The sequence below is a fragment of the Neophocaena asiaeorientalis genome, unplaced genomic scaffold, assembly GCF_003031525.2.
Source record: "Neophocaena asiaeorientalis asiaeorientalis breed wild unplaced genomic scaffold, Neophocaena_asiaeorientalis_V1.1 scaffold256, whole genome shotgun sequence".
Taxonomy (NCBI): domain Eukaryota; kingdom Metazoa; phylum Chordata; class Mammalia; order Artiodactyla; family Phocoenidae; genus Neophocaena; species Neophocaena asiaeorientalis.
This window is the reverse complement of record NW_020185324.1, coordinates 8,675,577-8,694,407: the sequence shown is the minus strand read 5'-3', so window position 1 is coordinate 8,694,407 and position 18,831 is coordinate 8,675,577. Positions and strand designations below refer to the sequence as shown.

General features: G+C 38.5%; 1 protein-coding gene across 8 annotated transcripts in view; it reads left to right on the top strand.

Moving 5' to 3' along the window:
• Nucleotides 1-18,831, top strand: part of PTPRD (protein tyrosine phosphatase receptor type D) — a 1,004,024-nt gene that overhangs the window by 476,149 nt on the left and 509,044 nt on the right. For 7 of the 8 annotated variants that reach the window (XM_024734244.1, XM_024734243.1, XM_024734242.1 and 4 more), the window contains exon 1: nt 87-155. The exons of the other annotated variant lie outside the window; for it this stretch is intronic. The gene's annotated coding sequence lies outside the window, so the exon portion shown is untranslated. Of the gene's footprint in view, nt 1-86; nt 156-18,831 lie in introns of those variants that run through there. 8 annotated transcript variants of the gene reach the window in all.

Here is an 18,831-nt window from a genome sequence, read left to right as displayed (position 1 = left end):
CCGCAGCTGCGCGGGATTAAATCGGCCGCCCGGACTCCGGCGGCTGGGGCAGGCGTGGGCTGAGCGGCCGTGGAGGGGCGTGAAGGCGCTGGAGCAAAGTGCTGGTGGCGGCGCGGGAGGCGGTGGCGGAGGCTGCCCGGAGCCGACATGACCAGGTGAGTCTCCCGAGCTGATCCGGTCCGCCCCCCTGAGTCTTCCCGGGTCTGCGTCCTTCGGAGTCGGCGTCTGCGGCTCGCCCGGAGCCCGGCTCCCGCAGCCCGCAGGTCAGGGGCCGGAGCTGCACACTCCGGCGTCCGCGAGCCCAGCGCCCCGGCACCGGAGCGCACAGTTTGCTCTTCGGAACCTCCTTGGGCAGAGGTCCTCCCCTACACGGTTCGCTTCTCGCTTAAAGCCTCAGACCAGGGAGAGTGGCAGTTCTAGAGAATGAGGGTGTTTGAATCTGTGTATTTGTGCGATTCCCCGCTTTCTCCTCCTGGGGTGGGCGTAGTATTGGGGAAATGGTGGAGCGGCGGGGCACTACGACCCTACCCAGGGATTCTGCCACTGCAGTTTTCTGTTTTTTCTTTGTTTTTTTAAGAGGCAATGATTACTAATTTGAGGGCTGGTTTTGGTGATTTCTTTCTTTCCTCTGAACTAGTGGGGAGAAGGAGAAATAGCAGGAGTCAAAGTCTACGCGGCTGCCATAGAGGAGGGGGATTGTTTTGGAGACCTTTCCGTGGCAGAATCAAAGCCCGTAGTTCTGCCACGGGAATCTTCTGTTCTTACACACTCATTCCGTAGGGAAGGGAACAAAGAATTTATCATGAAAAGTCCAAGTTGTAGGAAACAATTTTAAAAGAAAACCAAGAACAAACTAAACGTTCTTTCCTTTCCTGTCGGTTTATTGTAGCTTTCACATTGGCGTGTAGAAAACTTGAATTGTGTATCTGTGAGGTTGATTTTCATTTAGAAGCATTAACAAATTAAGGCAGTTTTCTTATGCTTAAAAAAAAAAAAAAATCTTGGACACTGTGTGAGCTTGGCTTTCATTAATTGGGTGCTCCAGTATTGTGAATAGTAGGTCCATTCTCCAAAACCTGGACTATCACAGTTCACTTGTATTGTTTCCAGCCTGCTTCCCAGTACACGACTTGCCTACTGTCTCCTCTGTTTTCTAAAATTCTTAGAGCAGTCCCCCAGACCAACCTACAGTTTGTGCCTTAAGCATACAGGGAGATTCCTGAGGGATCGCTGCCTTGTATTTTCCCTTATACTTTTTTTTTTCTTTTTTTTCCCACCTTGACATGCCCACAGTCATAGTACCATTGACTTAGAGCATAGCACATACATTTTGAGCCTCTCAGAGACTAGCAACTGCTTGTGACTTGAGACAGATTTTCTGTTGGACTTCCAGTGCTTCAAACGTGGACCTTTCCATTTGGTGTTTTTTTTCCCAACCATCCTGTAGCACACATATGGAGTGTTAGTCCAACCATTGATACTTCTGACCATTTTGGCAGTTCTATCACTGTTTCAAAGTGTACACATCCACCACTCTACTTGAGTAAAACCAGGGTGATGTACTGCCAAGACTTGAAATGTTCTGAATTAAAGGAATATTTAGATGATACCAACCTAAAGATCATACCATGTTGTTAGTATGATGATATCCAGGACAAAGCTTAATAAATATTGTACTTATTTAGAAAACATTTTGTTACATGCCACAGATAGATGTTATTTTGTTAGCTTAGCAAAGAGAGAATAAAATTTCAGTGCTCAATGTCCGAATTCTTGAAACAGACATCCTAAATGGACAATACAAAGAAAATTTTCCTACCTCCTACCTCCCATAATTATGTACTGTACTTTGCTTTTCAATGGAACTAGCAATTCTGTGACAGATTTCTTAAATTCATCCTCATGCTATCAGCTATTATTGTACTTTCGAAGTGTGAAATTGACAAGCTGGTCAGTTTCATGAATTCAGCTGTCAGATTGTGTCCAGTTAAAAACTGCTAAAAGCTGTAAATGTGCCTGCCTAGAATTTTCTTTTTTAAAGGAAAGACAGCTAGGGGGTGAGGATTAAAGGGTGTTATTAATTGTAGATCTTTGTAAATAGGTGCACTCTAATGTAAGTTTTATCACTGGCTGTTGTTGGGAAGCACATTTATTTTAGATTTCTACTGTTTTAAAAGTGGCATTCAGTTTGTATCTATATTTCATTTTAAATAGTGAGCACTTTACATAGAAATAATCTGTTCTTACAGCCCTCAGTAATAATAGTATAATAGAAATAAGATTCAAAGAGGAAAAGTGTCTCTCGAATATATTTTAATATATATGAGTAATATATTACTTTTGTAATGACATGTGAAGAGGTGGATGAATTAAATATTTTACTGTGGAGGTTATGTAACACAAATTCTTCTTAGACCAGTGCAGTTGTAGTTACTAAAGTAATGAAATACAGTGCTCTATTTTAATATATATGTATTTCAGTGGATAATCATAAAAGCAAAACTGCTTAAAGTATTAAATACAATGATTTGCTTTGTCTTTTAAGATTGACATTCATCTACAGCCAGAATATCTCAAAGTCGAGAACTAAGAGTCGGAATCCCCTCATCTGCTGCTATTTGCTAAGCCACTAGGGGCCTGTATAACTGTTCTTATATCCAGGAGGTACTCTGGTATGGCATATGCAAACCCTTCCTAGAGAGGCATTTAAAAAGTATCAGGTAGGCAGTCCCCTAAGTTTTGGTTTTGTCTTTTTAACCTATTAACTCATGCTCTGATGTTAGTCATAGACATTGACTCAAGGGTTTTTCAAGAACGTTGTTTAGAGCTTACACTATGGCGGTTCAAGGATGACTTTTCACAGAGTGTGCAACATAGGAGAGGTATTTGTGCAAATTCATATGTGATCCCAGTTTCTCAGTGCATGTCAAGGATAACTGATAAGGGTGCTATTGGCATAATGTAAGGTTAAAAAAGAAAGGAAGCAGAATTACTTTAAGGAATGCCGTAATCATAGATTGATGGTGTGATTAAACTAGCTTTGTGAGTGCTGTGCAAGTTGTGTGGAACGAGAATCTGAGGCTGTGACTACAGTTTAGTCAGCACTTGAGGGACCCCCACTGAAGATGCACTACACGGTTTTTAAGTGTCAGTTTCACAAATTTGAAATCAACCAGCTGTGGCAATCTTGATAGACATTAGGCAATAAGGTCAAGTATACTTACACCGTTCTTTTGTTGATTTTCAGTTTTTCAAACTGACAAGGGTAACTATTTGTAAAAGAGCACCCTGTAAGTATTTGCATATTGGATTTCCTTCAGCCCAAAGTTGATTTATCAAGCCATTGAACATTTCTATTTTTAAAAGGATTCTACGGATAAATAAGAATTCATTAACACAGTCACGTACTAAAAGTGCCATTTCAGGAGTGATGGATTTCTCAAGGTGGTTTTGCTTTAAAACTACCCTTCTCTAGTTTCAGTGTGTATTTGTGGGTAGTCTGAGAGTTGAAGTATGCCTGTGCTCTAATTTATGATCCTGAGAGCATCAAACTTTTAGGCTCACATCTTTAAATGTGTACATTTAACCTTTGGTCATGGGTGCCCTTTTAATTCCCAGAAGTTTCTGGGAATCTGGAAAATAAACTTTACCTTTAATGTAATATATTCAACTTAGCGACCACAAAATATTCTTTTAGCATTAGTTTTATAAGCACGGATATATGAAGTGCTAAATAAGAAAGATTAAGTGTTCAGTTTTCCAGAGTATTCAAAGAATGTATTATTTGTTCCTATTTTCTTAAAGGGAGAGTAGTTTTTGGTTGGAAAGGTTAGTTTGAATAAATGAGTTACATTTTAAGCAAGGCCTACTCTGAGTGTGTTTTTGCCTTATGGAGTTATTTTTCTTTCCTTTGCACTGTTTGGTTTCTTTGAAAAAATCTTTTAAGAAAACTACTTACTTGTGATGGCACAAAGGCAACTTGTAGCCGCAAGCTAAGTCAATGTTTAAAAACATTTCTTTTTATATTATCAATGATTTGCCAAGAGCAAAAAGAAGAGTTGTTCTTTCTGTGAACTACAAGATCGAAGATTCCTATATAACACATCAACAGAAGAAATCTGATAATGTGGAAGAAGATTGCTTAGGAGGGATTTATAAGTAAATTTCATTGCAACAAACATCCCTCGTTTACACTTCTCTAATTTCATAGCACAGTGACATTTCCACCAAAGGACAGGTTTGTTTGGGGACATGTTTTCTATATGGATAATATCATTTGCTTCTGATTAGTAGTTGGTAATACTTATTAAAATGTCATGCTTGGCTTGCATTTGTTTTGACAAGTAAAGGGTCCAGATTCTCCCACCCCCAGTTTAAAAATAAAGATGTGTTTCAGCTCTCCACAATCAAACCTTTAAGAGAGAGAGCTAAAAGAATAAATGGCTTGTGCTTACTGATTGTTCATTATCTGAAATTGTAGCCTCAGATGTAAAAGTTCAGCATTTTCTTTATGTCATAAGTCTTGGGGAGGTCAAAGAGCAAATGCTTATACGTTATAGAAGTCTCTGACGTAATGTGACCTAAATAATAGAGTCATGACAATGGTGCGAGACTGAAGCATCAATGAAATAGAATTCTTAAAAATGTAACTCACAAAATTACATTTTAGGCCCATGCCCCTTGTTTCCCCTTTAATAAATCACCCATTTGCTTTTATGTAATCAACAGTTTGCATTTTCTTCTCAACATTTTATTTATGAAATATTTTTAAGACAAAGTAATTTAAGTGTTGTCTCCAGTTATACTGTCACACTCCTCAAAGCAACTTGTTGCTAAAAAAGAATAAAATTGTCTGCAATGTCTCACCTCCTCCCTCTCAAAGTAATGCATTCAGTATCTTTCTGTTCATTGTTTTCTATTTGATACTGATGTATTTAATAGGGTCATATCAATATTTGTCAGTTACTCTATAGTTTTTTTTTTTTTTTAATTACAAGAAACAAAGAGCAAAACTGAACTTTTTCTTGGCTTTTCAACCTCTGCTGTCCCCCAGATCAAATCCCTGTATGTCATAGATCAGCAAATTAAATGAAAGAGATGACAATTTAGAAAGCTAAGACAGCTGATTCTGTCCGTAAGCCAGCAGACCAGGTGTACCCATACAGAGTGTTGAGACAACTTGAATAGTCCTAGCTTTCCACCTGCAGCAAGTAAGCTTTGCTTTCCTTTGCAAATGGCTGCTGTTAGGTGGCAGGCTCCCCTTGGGCTTCTTCAGAACTTATAACAAAATATAAGAGCAAAAGCAGCCATCTGAAGCTCATCTTTCTCCTAGTTCTTTGAATTCACTGACCAGAAACACGACTTAGCTTTGACATTCAGATAACAATGTCAGGAGAGTTGTGACCTTTAACATATTGTTATTTACTGTCTTTAACCATCCTAACTCTGTCAGTTTCATGAGCTTGATTGAGTTTATGAATTCTTAGTTGTCTTTTTTCCAACAGCCCTCAAGCTGTATTCTTCAATGTAGCACTAGCTAACTAAATTCAGATTTGTGAATTGCATTTAGAAAATTATGCTTCTCAGTATTGCTTTGGGATTAGGAGATAATGTACTTTCAAATATATGAAATGATCATCTCACTGGGTCACAAGTAACAAGTGACTTCTTTTTTAAGCTTCAGTAAATGGACTCCCTTTATTAACAAAAACGTTTATATTAGTACTGATTTTATAAATAATTGAAAATCAGTTATTGCTTAATCTTAATTAAGCGTAGGTATATAGTGTATATAAAGATAATGCTAAAGGTTGCAAAATCTAGACCAGTTTCTTTCCTTCCTTTTTTTTCTTTCTTTTTTTCTTGGAGACAGTGAAAAGAACATGAATTTGATGCAAGAAAAACTGAATTTATACCTTAGTTTTGTCACTTATTATCTGTGGGATCTTGGGAGAAATTATATAACATCTTAGGGTCTTGTTTCACCATCTGTAACATGGAGAAAATAGCCATAGAGGTGATGAAGATCCTGTTAGATAAGGATTTGTCTTATTTTGTATTTTTTAAATTAAAAAATTCCTGGATGTAGGAATGACATAACGGACATGCTATATTCAATGATGGTAGTTTGTATGATAGTGTTCTGCTCTCTTTGGCTGTCTGCTGTAAATTATTGCTACCTGATTTAAAAATTAAGCCTTGTTGGATATGGGTTGTTCGGTGTACATTTTCCCTATGTGCACTCTGTTGTGTACATGGTATAATTACTACAGATGCTGGAACTACCTTTTCCTGTCCAGCACGTTTTTTGAAGTCTGTACACATCAGTATGCCATAGTACGCTGTTTATCTCAGAAAGCTTTTAAGGGAAAAGCTAGAAATTATTTTACCTACAGTGTACCAAGAGAGCATTTTGCTTAAAAGTCAAAAATGTTTTAATAGATTCCTGATGATATTTGGTGTTGAGCTGCAGTCTGGGGGAAGAAATGTTTAGAAAAGCAGTTAATTAAAATACTGAACCAACAGAATTGCCTTTTTTTTTTTTAATGGTAGTGCATCTTAGAAAGCTCTTTAGCTCTTTGCCCAGCGCAGCTGTCCTTCCATGAAAGCTCAGGTTTCAAGAGCAATGATGGATGGTGGGTGCCTGTAGCCAGTTGTGGGGTTTGCTCTGAGGTCAAATGTATTGATGGAGGATAGGAATTTACTGCCTTCTGTCTCTCCCTAAGATCCGCCAGTACAATTTCACAGAGAAAAATTAGACTAGACACATCAAATGCTGATCCAGTGTTCCATTACGGGCCAAAAAAACATTTGTTTTTAAAGTTTGAAATAATTTTTTCCTCCATCCCCCTTCCACCCCAATTGAAGGGACACATCGTACACACACTAACGGTTTTTCACTGCACAAGTAGACTGCTGGCTTCCTGCAAAAACATACTTGAACTACTTGTAATAGTAACTTAATTGAAATATTGTTAAAGGGTTTTAAGAGAGAAACAAAATAAGTCTACTAGTTTTGACTTTTCTGGTTGAAATACTTCAGTATGTGATTTTTAGATACATGGTTTTATATCTTTAGTTATAAATTCTATCTTATATCTTAATTTATATCTTAATTTAAATGGAATGTTTGGCCAATTGGGAATAATCTATTGGAAACGTCTTAAATATTCTAAATCCATTTACTGGCTAAGTAGTGATTTTCACATTTTTCTTGGCGGGGAAAGGAGGGAATTATAATATTTTACTAGAGGGATAAATTTTGGGGAACATCTTCCATTGGAAATATCTCATGGATGGAAGTTCTCTCTGAGTCCCTTCTTTGAGCCTCACTTTCTTCATCAACATTGTTTCCCCTTCATTTGATATTTTGGCCTTCGGTCTCCATCTCCATTCTAAACTCTCATTGTTGTTTTATATATGGGCCTCTTCAGGTCACCTTCTGTACTCTTTAATGGGATATTCCTGTCTACTTCTCATAGAAACAATACTTATTTCTGCATAGATGACTCTCAAAATAAATTTTCTAACTTCTCTCCGGAGTTCCAGATCTGAATTTTTTTCCAGCTTGTTAGATAGTTGAGAAATAGAAGCCTCTCCTGTATCCCACATTCTGCATTTTATAAACTTAAAATATAATCTTTCACCCATACTTCTGTCTACTTTTTTCTTGGTACCTCATTTTCTCCTTTCTCCTTTTCAATTCTTCCTAAAAACTTCTGCTTTCTGAAATACAAGCCTTTTCAATTCTGCCTACTCAAGTGCTAAATTCCCAACACAGCAGTCAAAGCCCTTTGCAGTCTAATCCTAACTTGTGTGTCCAGCCTCTGCTCTCGGCATAGACCCAGGTGCTCTGTCCTGCTGTAGTATCAGAGCCCCTGCCCTAAGGGAGAAGACTCTGCCCTCGGGCACCTCTTTGGTTCTACCAACCCTCCTTTCTTGGAATTCCCTTTCTCTCCTTGCAGGCTGTCCTAATTTGCATCCATTGAAATCCTCCTAATTAGTCTCATTTTCTAATTCTCAACTCAAGTGCTCTATGCTCTTTTCTTTGAATTTACTTTGAGTTGAATTTAATTGAAATCATGAATGTGAAGAATAATTATTCAGTTGAAATCTCTGATGATGCTCAGGACATTGAGATAGGTGAAAAACAAATTTCTTTTAATTTTCTTTATATTGGAAGTACAGTAATAGTGGTTGATGTGTAAAGTTGTAATTGTGATGGTTGCTAAAATTTAGTGAGCATGTACTGTGTGCGAGGCATTCAGCATAGCGTTTTACCTTCACTGTCATTTTTAATCTCTAAAACAATGCTATGTAAGTCATATGCTTTTTATTATCACCAGTTTAAAAGCTGATTCATAGGTTAAGTATTTGCCCAAGGTTGCATAGCTAGATATAATAAAGATGGAATTCAAAGCCAAGATTTTAAGTTATGATCCCAACTTTTATCCACTCCACTCTTAACCTCTCAATATATTCTTGTGTCTGACATGAATTTTTAAAAAGTTTATTTCACATATACCAGGCACATATACACAATGACACAGTGCTTTCTTAACCCCAATTCAGGAAGAATCTTAACAATTATGTGGTTTTCCCCCTATCATTTCTGAAGAATCTCTTCTGTTTCTTTCTCTGCTTGGGACTGGAGGGATTTAATTTTTTTTTTTTTTTTTAAACTTAAGCAGTTTAGTTTGGACTGGGTGACCTTTTTTCTTTTTCTTTCTTTTTTTTTTTTTTTGGCAGTTGCCTTTCAGCTCTAAAATTATATGATTTTAGGCCAGTGACACAACTGCCTGAGCCCTGGGGTTAGTCCTGGAACAGAAGTGGTTAAATTAAATATTTCCACCAAGAATAGGTTTTTAAAAATCACAAAGGCTGGCATTTTCATAGCTGCCCAACACGTAGGGAATCAAAAGCATTTTTACAAAGAGAACTGTAGATCCAGCAGAGATATCTGAAGAGCAGCCTCCCATCAAAGAAATGAAATTATGCCAAGTGACTGATATATATGTGTTCTAGTTATTGGCTGCCTGCCCTGCACAACTGTATCTGGGAAATTTTGTCAATTATACTATCTTCTAAAATACTCTTATTTTCGCTGCTCACATGTTCATTTCATTATCAATAACAGATGGATGATTCGATAAGTTTTTTTCCACTTAACCCATTTTTATAAAAGTTTAGCTTTTTTTTTGGAGGGGGGGGGTCAGGCTACAGAGACCTATTTCTGATTAATTATGGTCTTATAAATAATACAAGAAAGGATGTTACATTTGTTTGGTTTGGAAAATTATTTTTTCTCTGACAACAAAGCACCCTGAAGTTTTAAATCAGACATGGTACATAAAATAAAGTTACATGGAAAATGCTTTGGTCTTTTATGGCTCTTACTGTGTGTTAACAATCAAGTCTTCTTTGCCCAGGTTTCTAAAATGCTTCTCACATGCATGCACTGTCCTATTTAGTCATGTTTTCCTGTGGGTTAATCTATAAACAAAACCTGCTAGGAGCCTGGAGCGGCGTACCTTCTTTGGGTGGTGTGTAGTGAGGGTTCTTCCATGATTAGGTTCTTAATAAATGCTTTGTGATGATAATAGGTATAAATTAAGAATGACAAGTTCAATAAATATTGTTAGGCATATTCAGCTACTACTTTAAGAAATGATTGGCTAAGTGCAGTAGAATTGAATTGGATTTTTACTCTTGCCCAGATTCAACTTGAAACTGATTTCTTTTTATCAAAAAAGCTAGGAAATACACCATTTAAATTTTGATTTTAAATTCATCATTTAAAATCTGTTTTCTCTAAATAATCTCTTGTTATTCCAGTAGACCAAAAGAAATATTAACTTTCTTTCAACCAAATTATTCACTACCTTTTTTTTTTTTGTGGTACGCGGGCCTCTCACTGTTGTGGCCTCCCCTGCTGCGGGGCACAGCCTCCGGACGCGCAGGCCCAGGGGCCATGGCTCACGGGGGCCAGCCGCTCCGCGGCACGTGGGATCCTCCCAGACCAGGGCAGGAACCCGCGTCCCCTGCATCGGCAGGCGGACTCTCAACCACTGTGCCACCAGGGAAGCCCCCATTCATTACCTTTTAGTATATTAGCTGGCATCTGTTGGCAAAGCCCTCCTTATCTTTTGCCTGGATTGCAGCCTCTCTGTGTTTCGTTGGAAACTCTGTATAGTTGCATCGGTGCTCTGTAGCCAGCGTGATCATTAAGAAACTCAAATCTGTTTATGTCATCCTTCTTCAAACATTCCAATGGCTCTTCCTTCCACTCTATGTAAAGGTTGAAATACCCAGCAGAAGTCACCTGGGCCTTGATGTCTTTCTCCCTGCCTTGTGTCTTGCCGCCTTGCCATTCTCATAATGGTTTTCTCTATTTCCCTTCTCCCACCGTCCACACACATACATTCCAGCCATACTAAAGTATTTGATATTTCCCTGATGCACTACTTTGACCCTTTGGTGTATAATTCTGAGCATGCTTTTTCCCTTTCCTGGAAATTCCCTTCCCGTTCCATTTTTGCCTGATTCCCCTCTTCCTTCAGGTCTTAGCAGAGCTGACAACTCTTCCAGCACGTCTTCCCATCCTGCCAAGCCTGGATACGCTTTCTTTATGCACTAGAAGAGACCCAAATACATTTTACATAGAGTGTTCATAATATTGCATTGTGACTGCTTATCTGTGATCTGATTCATTACAAATACCTCAAAGCCAGGACCCAAGTCTTTTCCCCAGTGGTGTTTCTAACGCCTAACCCATGGCTTGGCTCAGTGTCTGGTAACATTGGCCCATTGTTGTTGAGTAATTTGTGAACAAATCCGTGTGCCCAGAAAAATCAGAGGTTAGTTAGTTCATCGCCCAGATCTTAAAACCCGTACGTTTAATGTTTAACTCCACAATTTATGACAGTATTGTCAGTTGCTCTTGAGTACTTTTATTTTACTTGAGCTAAGTTCTACTTGCCGAGTTCCCTCCCAAACCAAGACAAAACCAAATCTGTGTATATACTGTGTGTATCTTCTCATATGCCACTAGACAGGACAAATCTGCCTTTACATCTGGCTGTGGTAGGAATTCCCAGATGCACTTAATTCTGACACATGGTCATTATTGAACCAAAAGCCGTTGCCTGGCATGATTATAGCTCGTATTTGTTTTCTTTTTTGAGGGCCCTCATCCAGGCTGCCAAATGTACAACAGGTGCCTTAGCTTTATACTTGCCAATCTGTTGTTATGCAAATGACCACCCTAACAGAGACTAATGGTATCTAATAAAATCGATCTCAGTTCTGGCAAGCCAGGCTTAGGAAAGCAGGAGCAGTAGGAACTGCAGTGTGGAAATATGCTGGTGCTGAATGCTCCTGGTGAAGCATACAATTTTTAGAAGGTGGCATATGGCTCACATGTAGGCCCCTTGTTTATGTTGAGCCATGGAAATTTTCCGCAGCCCAGTATTATTTGAACACTAGGACTTGCAACCTCTAATCTTATTTTAGATGGACTCGCTGGGTGGCCTGGGGACAGGACTAGCTGTGCCAGCTTATCAGTGAATGGCTGTGCCATGTCTGTAAGGCACAGCCAGGCAATCTTTTTTGGCCAAACAGCTGGTTTGTATGACCGCTTATATTTCCTGTCATCAGAAATTTGCCTCACTGATTTCATAAGGCCCTGTAAAGACTTCAGTATTAACAGAGATCGCTAGGAGAGGAGTATGTCAACCTGCAAGTAGGAGCTGATGTTTGGACACTTGCATTCAAAGAGTGTGTATGATTTTGTGGGGTTTTTTTCATGCCTTGTAGGAAGCTGGCCTAAGGAGACCTTTGTCACCAAAGGAAGTAACTTCTTGGCAACTGGACAAGGCAGGGAGAAAGAACTCAAAAGTCTAAGTGATGATAAATGTTAGAACCAGGTTTCACAGGGATATGAAATTGCGTTTTTTTTTTTTTTCTGTAAGGATCTTAGAAACCTCATTTTCTTCACTTACTTACCTTCTCTCCCATTTATGCATTTATTCTTTAGAGCATCGTACATTAATCTTTCCACAGTGCCTTGCATTTATTCCCATAAATGCAAGGCACTGTGGGAATGTAAGGATGATGTCACTTGCACTGACAAATAGGCAGAGATCTATCTGGATTCTTAAGATTTTGGAAAATTCATGCTAGCATAATGTGCTTTTCCAGTTGGAGAGCTTTATATTGTCATGTGGAAAAAAGCTACTCTAATTCCACCATGATAGGAAGGCTTACAGGTTTCACTAAATGAATAACCGCTACTAGAATAAGAGTCAGTGGTTAGAGCCTTAACTGCCTAGCCATACTTCACTTGGCTCCACAGTTAATTGAGCTTAACTAATTTCCTGTGACCTAGCATATAGAGTAGTTCTTAGGTTAGGATTTGCCTATTATTGGGCCATCCTTTTGTATTATTTATACCCATCCTACTTGCAAAAGGATTTGTGGCAGCTATTAAATCATATGCTTCATTATCCTTAATAAATCACCTTGGTAGAGCAGACAATGGATTATTGTACAGATAGTTAGTTTCTATGAATTTTTTACAAAAAATATGCATCTTCTTAGCCTCATTCTACATGATATTTTATTTCAAAGCATTTAAAAAATGATAGAGCCCTTTAAGGAGTATAGCAAACTACTCACTTAGTGATGATTGTTCGTACTAAAAAAAGTAGACTAAGTAAAAGTAATATAAACGTGAAGAACATTTTTAAATAAATGTTTTTGAAAGGGCTGCTACCATTTCTGATTGTGTAAGTCTTTCAAGATAGTTTTTTATCATTTAGAAGAAAAGATGCACAATGATGTAGTAGGATTTTACAGTAGTAACGTTCTTTGCAACTAGAATTGAGAAAAATAATGAAATAAGCAAATAGATAAGAGCTAGCGTCCGCAAGCCTACATGAACATGGTATCACTTATAGGTAAAGGAGAAATAAATTATCTTGTAGATATTTTAAGCATAGGACTCTTTTTTTCTTTTGGATTTTTTAGGTACCAGAGTGACACATTACATTATGTTTCCATATCTCTCAATGAAAACTAAACACATTTCTGTCTGTAAAATGGACCATATTAGCCTCTTTGTCATAGGGATAACCATTACTCACAGAGCGAGAGGGAGATCTTCCAAAGGTGCTAGAAAGGATGTTGGATTAAACTTTGTGTTGAGGAGACTTCACTGTCCTAGCTAGCCCTTCCACCTTGGTCTCCAGAACCCAAGTCCATTCCTTTTTGTACTTAACACTGTCCCAGAAATGGAGTTCTGGCTGATGCATTGCTGGTTCTCAGATGATGGAAGTTTCCTCATCAGACAGCATCTGCTTTTTCTCAAACAAGACTCAAGGGAAGAACAAGAGACAGATCTTTATCCTGTTTTATTTTTACCATAAGAAACCAAGTCTCTGTATTATTTAAATTAAATGTAATTAGGAACTCAGTTGTACTAGCTATATTTCAAGTGGTCAGTAGCCACAAGTGGCACAGGGCTGTCATATAGAACAGCAGAGACATAGAACGGTTCTGTTGTTGCACAAAGCTAGGTTGGACAACACTGGTCTCCCTGATGGTTCTGAGATATCATTTGATATTTTCAAGGTTACACATGTAATAAAATATAGACCATTTACATACTGAGACTACCCATTGATCTTACTAGAAAAGAATCTACCTGTCAGATGTAAGTGAAAGATATTGTATCTCAGAAATACATCCTCAAGGAAAGTGAATTGATAGCTGATTCTGTGCTTTTTGTCTAACGACAAATATGCGTACTGTTGGATTTTGTACCCGCCCAATATGGGGAAATACTCTTCGATGGAAGGCAGATACAGAAACAAATTGAGTTTTAGCTGTTCTACCACATCTCCTCTCAGATTTCTTCAGTGAGTCTTTTCTGTTGTTTTCCAAGTGATTTCAGTCATTTTTCACTGCAGAGCTGTATGTGAAGGTTTAAGGAGTGGTGAAAACAGGGCTCAATAGAGTGATCATATAATTAACATCCAAACGGGATGCTGTGAGAGTGACCGGGGATGCTCTTAATGGGACAACTGGTTTAGACCCGGCTGTTGTCAGCAGACCTGTAGGTCTGATGTCTTAAAGCTTCATATGCAGAGCAGAGCAAATGTGTGTCTTTGTTAGGACGGCCAGACTTGGTAGGAGGGAGGCCTGAAGGAAATCCTGGGGATTCAAAAGCATTACCTAGCCTCCTCTTGCCATGTTTCCTACTGTCCTGCTTTATTACAACGCTCTGGAGTTTTGTCAGGGATCAAACCAATCTAATGTCACTTGTAATTAACACTGACAAGCACATATCAGAACAACATGTTAGAAGTCATTGAAAGAAATGTGGAGGCGGTTGAGGACCTCCAGACTCACCCCTGCCAATCCATCGGGGATGAGAGGCAAAGCAATAGAGACAAAACTAAGAGAGTACTTTAACCACCCCTCTCCCACCTCTCCACACCCTCCGTGATGCTGAGGCAAGGGTTAAAGGCACAACTTCAGGTTTCTGTAGAGGTGTAATAGAACAGCCAGGGAAAGGAGGAGGCATGAAAAGTTAAAGGTCTTTGCAACAGTTCCTGGAAACAGAGCCCTACTTTCTCTTAACTGGCTTCTCTTTTGGTCACAGAACCTGAGGTGATTGTTCCCAAATGCCTTTCTCTTTTCCTTTCACATCATGAGTTCCTATCACCTCCCACAGGGAGCACCATGGGTCTGGTATATTTAGTTGCAGCATTTGCATTTTATAGATAGCTTTGTTTTTTTGTTCTTTTTTTTTTTTCCTTGCATTGTAACTATAGCTATATCAAGGAATTGTTTTGTTTTCAGTATGCTTTAGAAAGTATGTAGCAACAGCTAGGTGTAGTTTTTTGTTTGATTCTTAATCAGTTCTGAGACTGTCTTTGTCCCCGTGTACCTCCAGCTTTGTAATCAAAATGAACAAAAACAGGTTTCTGAGGGATAAGGGTTTTTAAAGACAATCGGTTAAGAATACAATCAATTGTGTATTAGGCGATGCTTGCAGCTTCGAAAAAGCTACAAAGGTCTCGGTCAGGGGCAAGGGATTGTACATACACAGTGCTGAGGGTGTTTTGGTCTGTACTAAATTGGTGTTTGCTCAGAACCATGGACTGTGTCTCCTACCCATCTCCCCAGAAAATTTGTCAGTTAGAAAAAATAAAGCTGCTTTCTATTTCTAACAGGTTTACTATTATTATTTTAAATTTCCTTACCAAAGAGGATTCGTGGTAGGGGTGGAAGCGTTTCTGCTTCACAGCATTCTCAGCCCCCGTAACAAAGTGGGAAAGTGCAAGGGCTACTTCGAGCCAATCAATCCACTAGAGCCTGGGGACACTAACTTCTTGCAAAGTCTCATTTTTCAAGTCTTGGCTTTTTATCATGATTATACGTACTGTCTCTATCAGTAACCAAGGTGGAAATCAGGGTCCTCTGTAATTACAGATCTAAATCTTGATGGTCGCAGAAGCATTATGATCGACAGGAGCTACATAAAACAGCCGCCCGTTCTCACCCCAGAAAGATTTAATAGTCCGTCCCCTCCACCCCACACACTGCGGTCATGGGTTGCAGTGCTCTAGGTAACAACATAGAACTTGAATTTGTCATTATAGAAAGGATCCTGAGAACGCTCAATTCAGGTGACATGGTGATTCATAACATGACACTGATCCTCGTTGATAGAAGTCTCTTGTACATATTGTTACATGCACTGTAGGAGATGCAATATTGGATCCAATATGGTACTGTAGTTAATTGATGCACTTGGTGCCAAAAGGTCGCCAAGTCTGTTAAAGGGGCAATTTATCATTTTCAGTTGTTTAATCATCTGGAAAAAAATTAAGGATGGGCATGATTAGTTTTCAGAAACGTGTAGTTTATCTATTAGTATTTTAAATGTATGTAACTATAAGCCTACCAAATTAAATACTGAGCTCCGATGGTAGCTCACACTCAGAGTAGAGAACAGAAAAGCACAGAAATGTGCAACATTCCACTTGGGTATGTCTGACAAGTAGCAGAGTAAGAAAAGCTTTTCTTACTCTTTTTTTTGGGTTACAGTGAAGTGATTTGAAGGAGAACATGAACCTAAAGTAGTTTCCCTAGTATTTTGCTCTGATACAGTGGTCAAGTGTTACTGTTTTCACCTTTCTATATGCTAACTTTTATTCATCTATTTTAAAGTCATAAAAGTAGTATAACCTCATTATAGGAAATTTAGAAACAAACAAACAAACAAAAAGTCACTAATAATCCCATCACCTGAAAACAACCCACTGTTCTGACTTGAGAGAATTTTCTCGTCCTTTATACTGTATGGTGAGTTTGCTATTCAGTACTTTGTCCATTGTCATTTTAGCATAAATATATATTTTTTCCATCTTGCCTCATCATGACTGTCATCTTTAGTGGCTGCCCAATAATTCATTGACTAGATGTGTCTATTTTCCTCTTAGTAGCCTTTGTTTTTGTTTTTTTCCCATTTTTCTCACTATTTCAAATACAGAATTTTGAGGAACATTTTAATTGGGACACATTTTTCTATATTTTGCATTATTTCTCTTAGCATTGACATAGAAGTGGTATCCCTAGGTCAAAGGATATGAACAGTTTTATGTCTTTTTGAAACATATCACCAAGTTGCGTTCCAGAGAGGATGTATGTGCTAATAATGCCGCCAGTAATGACTGAAGATACCAGTTTCTTTTCCCCTTGGTCAGTTTAAAAATGATCATCTAAATCTTGTTGATTTAATAGGCAAAACACTGCCTCATTATTGTTTTGTTTTTTTTTGGCGGTACGTGGGCCTCTCACCGCTGTGGCCTCTCACGTTGCGGAGCAAAGGCTCCGGAAGCGCAGGCTCAGCGGCCATGGCTCACGGGCCCAGCCCAGCCGCTCCGCGGCATGTGGGATCCTCCCAGACCGGGGCACGAACCTGTGTCCCCTGCATCGGCAGGCGGACTCTCAACCACTGCGCCACCAGGGAAGCCCCCATTATTGTTTTAATATGAATTTCTTTAATTACTGAAGTGTTACTTTCTCCCTAATATTTGTTTACAAGTCATTTATTCCTTTATATGAATTGTCTCTACATTTCCTTTGCCTAAGGGTTTTTATTCATTAGTTCACATTCTTTATATATTAGGCATATGAACTCTTTGTCATGTTTGTAACAAGTGTACCTTAAGTCTGTTTATTGGTCTTTAGTAATTGTTTTTACATATTTATTTTTAATTTTATATAGTCAAAGTCGTTGATGATTCTTTTCTCTGTGGTTATTAAAAGTACCTGAAAGTATTAAATAACCATGAAAATATCATTATGTTTATTTCTAGCACACAAACCAGGTACTGCTTTGCTAGAAGAAAGTATAAGTAAAGCATGCTATAAATTTACAATAAAGAGTTATATGTATACAGATTTTTTTTCTAATTGGAGTATAATTGCTTTACAATGTTGTGTTAGTTTCTGCTGTACAACAAAGTGAATCAGCTATACACATACGTATATCCCCTCCCTCTTGGGCCTCCCTCCCACCACCCACCCCATCTCACCCATCTAGGTCATCACAGCATTGAGCTGAGCTCCCTGTGCTATACCACATGTTCCCACTAGAGATGTGGATGGACCTAGAATCTGTCATACAGAGTGAAGTAAGTCAGAAAGAGAAGAACAAACATCGTATATTAACGTATATATGTGGAATCTAGAAAAATGGTACAAATGAACCTGTTTGCAGGGCAGGAATACAGATGCAGACATAGAGAATGGACGTGTGGACACAGAGGGGGAAGGGGAGGGTGGGATGAATTGTGAGGTTAGGTTTGACATAAATACAGATTTTCTTAAATTTATTTTTTTAGCAAATTTATTTTTATTATATTTTTCGCTGTGTTGGTTCTTTGTTACTGCGCGTGGGCTTTCTCTAGTTGCGGCGAGCGGGGGCTACTTTTCGTTGCGGTGCGTGGGCTTCTCATTGCAGTGGCTTCTCTCTAGGCGCATGGGCTGGAGCATGGGCTCTAGGCGCAGGGTCTTCAGTAGTTGTGGCACACCAGCTCAGTAGTTGTGGCTCGCGGGCTCTAGAGTACAGGCTCAGTAGTTGTGGCGCATGGGCTTAGTTGCTCTGCAGCATGTGGGGTCTTCCCGGACCAGGGCTCGAACCCGTGTCCCCTGCATTGGCAGGCGGATTCTCAGTCACTGCGCCACCAGGGAAGTCCCTAGATTATTTTTTTTTAAAAGCTGCCAAACTAAATGGCCAGTTCTTTAATCAATCAGTGTTTTCTGTTACTATTCATAAATTGGCATTTTTAGTTTGTCTGAAGCAATTTATTAGAAAGTAGTATTAAGTTTAGTAAAATATCTACATGAGTTAATTTTTAGTTGAATTTGGAAAGGATATTATTAGTTGATTTTAGAAGTGAAATATTTCCAAGCAGCTCATAGAATATAGGTGTTTCCAAGGGGGAGAATATAGTTTGATAATCTCACCTTCAAATCATCTGTAAGTGACATGTAGTTGTAGTATAAGGCAAGTTTTAAATAGATTTTTTTTTTCAAAATTGCCAATTACTTATCCTTGTCAAACTAAACAGTCCTTCCTTCCCCAATTTATTTGCAATATTCCTTAAAAAAAAAATCTTATTTGAAATCACTATACATTTTAAGAGCTGTGTCTGCTTTGGTCATTCTGTTTTATTTTTCTGTAGGTCCATGACTGAGTCAGTTTTAATACTCTTTCAATTACTATAGTGTTTTTTTTTTTTTTTTTTTTTTTCTGTT